Source organism: Protopterus annectens, chromosome 10.part0, assembly GCF_019279795.1.
Source record: "Protopterus annectens isolate FY-2018-M chromosome 10.part0, PAN1.0, whole genome shotgun sequence".
NCBI classification, from domain to species: Eukaryota; Metazoa; Chordata; order Ceratodontiformes; family Protopteridae; genus Protopterus; species Protopterus annectens.
The window spans coordinates 530,255,410-530,262,132 of NC_056744.1; the positions used below are offsets into that span (position 1 = coordinate 530,255,410).

General features: G+C 37.6%; 1 protein-coding gene across 1 annotated transcript in view; it reads right to left on the bottom strand.

Moving 5' to 3' along the window:
* Window positions 1-4,951, bottom strand: part of GLUL (glutamate-ammonia ligase) — a 62,489-nt gene extending 57,538 nt beyond the window's left edge. The window contains exon 1 of the mRNA XM_044085388.1: window positions 4,792-4,951. The gene's annotated coding sequence lies outside the window, so the exon portion shown is untranslated. The remainder of the gene's footprint in view (window positions 1-4,791) is intronic.
* Between the last annotated feature and the right edge of the window lie 1,772 nt (window positions 4,952-6,723).

Here is a 6,723-nt window from a genome sequence, read left to right on the forward strand (position 1 = left end):
ATTGTACATTAACCAGTGATTTCTAATACATACCAACATATCATTTTCACTGCTGACAATGGTCTTTATTGGTGTTACTTGTGCTTTATTCTTAAAATACCATAATAAAGATTTTTGAAAAAAAAATAGATTAAGAAGCACCATGTAGTTTTATGCAGATATGGTGGGGAATATGCAGTTTGAAATTCAGGTGTTCTGGTTGCTGACCTGTGATGAACTCTCATTTCAACTAAGCTTTGCAACATTCTTTCTGGTGTTTGGTATTTGTTAAAGTAGAGGTTGGCAGATTTTTTTTAATAATGCTGTATTAGCACAAAATTGATTGCTCAATCAAGTTTGCTGATGGACTTGTTTCAGCAATTAAGGGAGTAGCAGCCTACCTTTTTGTACTGATACAGCTTAACAGCCTTCTTTAATATCTACAAATGTATAGATGGATTTAGTAGGAGTTAAATGGAGCAGCAGCACCACTTACCAAGGTATTTTGTACCTATACAGCCTGCTGACCATCAGCCTGTCAGTGGGTTAAGGTTACTGACAAAGTCCTTGCACAATGAATTATCTCTGTATATTTCTGAAAAGTCCAAACAGGGAAAAGTGTATATAAATATTTTATTAAACTAGGTTTGACCGAGATAGATATTATCAAGTCTAATTCATCAGAACCTGGTTTATCAAGTGCTAATATTGAGAACAGCAGGACTTGTCCCCCCTTTGGGGCCTATGTTACAGCCAGATTCTGTGGTTCATAGAGTTGGGTTTCACTAAATTAATTTTGATGATATATGACACAATGAGAACTGATGCAATAATTTGTTAAACACATTACAAAAATTACACTTTTTATATTTCTGTTAATGAACTAAATAACTAAAAGGTTACTAGCTAATAACGTACTATTTAAAATTCAACAACCTAAACCTGCAACTAAGAGTGTGTGATTTTCATCTGTAACCAAACAGATGTGTAAAGAGGTGCACTGCTAACATTACAATGGGAACACCATGTCCAACAAAATCGCAACTTCCAACATGCTGGTAATGAAAATGCAAATGTTGAGCCCATCAAAACTATGATTTCTAACCAACATGCTGAGGAAAATGTGCCAATTGAATGGGAAAAAGTAACTAATAGAATTGCAGAATCAACATATGGTGTCTGTGCCTCTAGCAAATTTACAAAATGTATGGTACTAGTGGATAGAAAGGAATTAAAAGGGCTACTAACAGAGTGAAAAGAAATAAATGGTCTTCTAGACTTTGGATGTATGGTTACACTTACTAAGAAACCATATGTCTGCAAACATAAAACAAACAAGTAACGAGGAAAGTAGAATAAACATGCATCCATGGAAACAGGAAAAAGTACCATGCAACACATACAGACATTCAAACCCTTTGGGGTAAAATACTACACCCAGTAATTCTGATACCCAACTTAACACATTTCATAACTGAACAAGATTGCCCTCAGTTATAAGGCATTATGTAAATCATGAGGCAATGTGGCACAGAAAAACACTCTGTGGCTAGAATATATCCCTAGTAAAAATGAAAAACTTTTGAAACAAAATCCCAAATATATACCCCTCTAGTAAAACATGTGTGAGTAGGAAGCAGTAGCTGTCTGACACATAGCTAAAAATACACAGCCCTGAACTGAGAAATATACAGTTGTGCAACTCCAAAATAAATACAAACCCGGCTTTGGCTGGGATAAGGATCTGTGTTATCAGAAACCATTCTGAGTCTTACCAGAATGTTTTTAAAGGGAAATATATCAATGCAGAAACGAAAAGGGAAGAACACATAAAACATGACATGTAACATTGGTGCAGAAACTGAAAATTAATTGCCCATAGTGCAAAATACAGAACCAGAAACTTGTCAGAAAATTCCAGTCATTAAAGTGATTAGGGAAGTCTGTGTGGAGGCAAAGAGGGGAAATACTCACAGTGATAAACCCATCAAAAAAAAAAAAGAAAAAAATGTCAAAAAACAGACAGCCGGTCAGAAACAGGACTCTCAGTAGGAGGTACTTGGAAAACAAAAGACACTGAGATAAGAGTAAAGCAACTGCCAAAACCACGACCAGAAGAATGTTACTGGCATGAGTTACATTCTGGAAAAGTAATGAATAGAAGAAACACCTGCACCTGCATTCACAGCATCACTGAACAGATGAAACTGTTCCAGACTTGTCAGATTTAGACAAGTAATTATAATTTTAAGAAAACACAAGGAAAAGATGGGGTTTCTCTTCACTCATGCCTATTTTTCTCAGTCATATGTACATAACACAAAGCATAATACACAGCATGTTGGCATGGGCAACACAGAGCATTAGATTCTTGACAAATTACAGAGGGAAAACAAGGAAAGCCAGAACAGTATATATACAAAGAGGAACTCCGTACAGACAGGAAACACAGGAATCACTTAAATTATCAGATTAAATGTGTGAAAACATGGAACTTGCTCCTTTAAGCGTGTCAGTATTTCACATTTGCCACAAGAATCTGGTTTGATCAAGTATACTACACATCTTGGAAACAGCATAAAAAGGCTAAAACACTTCATGTATGTATCATCAAAGGTTTAAATTCAAATAAAATAATGTCAAATTCTCTGCATCAGGAACATTTAATTTTATCTACTGAACTGAAGCAAATACAACTGGTTACTTTTTTTTTTTTTAACTATTTACTTTTCTCATGATCCTGTTTTGACATCATATGAGATAGGTATGTATTTAGAATAACTGTATATGCTACGGTGGTAACCATAACTAAAAAAAAAAATCATAAAAAAAATGAATATGGCTATTGTCCTATTCAAGTTTATCACGGAGTTGTCCAGTTGCACTGCGGATGACCAACAGTGCTAAGAATGATGTTGAGATCAGCCTCAGTTTACACACACAAAACCTTTGGGCATCTAACTGCAATGCTTGGTGCAGTATAAATATGTATTGCCCCAGTTCTGTAAATAAAACTGAAGATGGAGCAGTGCATTTATAGGAAACTAATTTAAGATGGTTGTGGGGAAGCCCTCAAAATGTTGTGATGCAGCAAACATTCACATTGGACATTTGTTTAAACTCATGTTTTTTCTCAATTATGCCAAGTCACTGCACTCCAGGTATGGTAATCATTACCTTTACTGGACCTATATCTGACAGAAAATTAAGGCTGTATTTCATTGCATTTATTGTGAACATGCAAAGCTACTTGTAAGTGAAGAACCACAGCAGCAATGTTTTTAAACAATTAAAGCTGCAATGGTAAAGTAAATGTTGTATGTGTCGAACTCAAGTCTGACCCGCTTTGCCAACATCACTGAAGTCAAAATCTCCATTTCAGAGGGCAAAGGATCAAAGTTCTTATACTTTTCTGGTTACTTAAAACTGCAAGCTAGCAATGTGTAGTTAAGAAGTCTGAATCTGATGCAAATTGTTACTGATGAAGAAGTTTAGCAACAGAGACTGTACCTATCAAACAGAGAATGAGGAATTAGGGCACATGCATCTGGAAAAGTATCTTTATCAAAGAAACTACTTTTTCTTAAGAAGGGGTAGCATAGTAATATACACTATTTTACAGCAACAAAGCTACTGTGATAATAAAATCACAACCCCAGTGTACCCCTGTTCTGTTTGCAGGAGGGGTGCAGGAAAAGACTAATCTTACTGTTAAGCCTCACAGATGACAGAGATGGTTTCCTCTACAACAGCATTATTTGCATGTTTACTTCAAACCTCCAGGACAACACTGCCTTGGAGATGTTGCTATTTTTAATTTCAACCAGCATCGTGCGTGCCATCTATGAATCATGCTAGAACACCGAAGCGCATATCAAGCTAATATGTTCAACCCCCCAACACACACACACACACACACACACACACACACACACACACACACACACACACACTGTTTTAAAATTAAGTCAATCGTGAGTTGCAGGACACATGTCGTGCAGTAGTCAGCTTTGTTGTTCATATACAGAAGTGGAGACAAGAAATTGTTCAGCACACCCAGCTGGACAGACACAGTGGGACATAAAGGTTCAAAGAAAAGCACTCGCTTATCATGTCCACAACATCCTCCTACAACCCCAAGCTTCAGTCTAGCTGATAGCAAGCGACAGCCAGCACTGCACAAATCAAAGTAAAAAAAATACGTGTTACCATTTCAGACAACTTTATTCATAAATAAACTAAAGCAGTCGGCTTTGCTAATCCCATCACACACACACACACACACACACACGGTATGTCATAATGTTCCTTTACTGAGCTTTCAAGGAACAACGAAAAATCATAAATTAAATCAGCGCCAGCTGTCACGGAAGAGAAACAGATGTGCTGGAGTTAAGATTTTTTATCTCGACATTACTGACACAATGGATGCATTTGCATAGACCTCCCTTGTGACTCAAAAGTGTATTATTTGTTTTTTTTTTCTGTCCCTCAGAAAATGTATGATAAGCCGGCGAGAAAAATGCGAACCACAACACAAAGAGACTTGTTTTTCTTTTGAAAATGTGCATCAATAACAACTTGGTTTACCCACTATAGATTACCATTTCACTTTGTTCTGGCTTTGCACCAAATAATACAAGTAATGTGACACCAACGATCCATCACAGTTAACCAGTTTCAAAATATCCGTTTACTGGTACCACGCTAAGTATACTTTGCTTTGTAATATTTCAGTGGACTTTCATAAGGAATAAAAACATAATTTATAAACATGTTTGATTATTACAGAAATCAGATATGCAGCCTTACCTGGATGTCAAAGCGCTATGCAAATTAATGAGGACACTGAAGAAAGAGGTGGCGATAGTGTGGTGAGGGCAGGTTGCCGCAGGGGTACACAGTTTCAGGAAGGTATATCCTTAGGATCAGTCATACTCTTACTGATTAGTTATATTCCCAGTCAGCCTTGCTTCTTTATACAACTGGTCCAAGGCATCTTTGCTCCCTGCTCTCATCCGATTGGCCAGACTGGAACGTGATTCCTTCGTGCTCAGGTGATGGAAATCTCAGGATCTAAAGCCATTGGGCAAATAATCACAAAGGGAAGAAGATGACCACAGCGTAAAATTGTAACTCCACCCTCTCCCGCCCCGCTTAATACTCTTGGACTGAGGAGGAATCGAACCTACCGACATCAAAGTCACTGTTGAAGGCACTGAAACCGCTGACTGACAAAAGGCTCAGGATTGTTATTACTGCTTCTTCAAAAGCCCTGTCAAGTTACAGCTGCGATTTATAGCCATGTTTTGTAGGAAGGAATATGGAAATGTTATTCTTATTTTACGTTCTTCTCTAAAGTGCACATAGTCACTCAATGTGAGTTTACAGCCTTATTTATTCACACCAAAAACCCCAGTTACGAGAAGTATAAGCGGAACCCGGTTTTAAGCTACTGTGCGTGCAGCCTCCTTGAACATCACTGTGTTAGTGACTATATTTTATACTTGGTAGTGTATCATTTTGTTTTGCAATCAAAGTCAGTTTTTAAAAGCTTGACGTTCACATTCCGAAGAGAGCTTCACATTTTGACATATACCGTGCTGGGGAGTTGTAGGATGACAGCTGTGGATACCACTGCTTGCTAATGAATTGTGTGGAAATACGTTTTACAAATTAAAGACAGAGCATTTAACGGTATCTGCTCATCTGTATAAAGAAATCCATTGAATCCTTTAGTATTAGCAAACAGGGAAGCGTACCTAAGTGAGAAGTGTATAACTACCACCATTAATGAAGTGCCCAAGGTTCGATCTTCAGCTTTGCTGAAGGAAGGGATACGGAGTCTTACAAAAAGGGAAGATACTTTGGTGTCGGTGGCCTTGGCCAGATCACTAAACTGATAAGAACTATAAACATTCTGCTTAATCAGCAGCACCAAGTTGGGCAGAATCAGCTGAAAAAGTGTTTATACCAGGCGCTGGGTGAAACGTCAACCGGTTTAAAGGGTCGTCTTTGTGGTTTTCGAAATGAATTAGTGCCCCCTGCTGCTCAACTGTTAACACATTTGGAATTAAAGTCATTCCTTTATTTGTTTCTAAGTTCAAAACACACATGAGGTTGTTTCTTTTGTTTTATATACATACCAAATATATGTAGCGAAGAGTTGTAAGTGACATCAGTAATATGTATGACAAAACAAGAAGTATGTGTGACCGACATCCCTGTTGTCCCAACTAATCTAGAACAGATGGGAGAGGAGACTGCAAACTACTCCCACCCCTCACGAACTGCACACCACTGTGAGGATAGTGGTAATGTGCTCTTGTGACATTAAAACGTTGCTAGAACAACAGGATTTGTGTTAGCATGCATTTTCCGAAGTATATGTTGTGTGAAACTCAAACGTATGTTATTATTCAGTGCTGCAGTCCTCAGTGATTTGCCAAAAAAAAAAAAACACAAAAATCTTATTGGCAGACAGACCAAAAAAAAAAAAAAACGAGACAAAAATGTGAACAGTTTGCAAAATACTATTTAGTTGAGAGGTATTCATGCACTGCAACTTACAACGTAATTTTGACTTTGACAACTGCATCACCACCCGCGTTGTTCAGGGTACCCAATGTTACATAGACTATGAAACTGTCTACAATCACCTGATGAGTTCATGTGGAAATCCTCATTAGTATCTGTGTGATTTTAGTCAAAGTCACCACTGAAATCCCAGTAGCTGCATATATC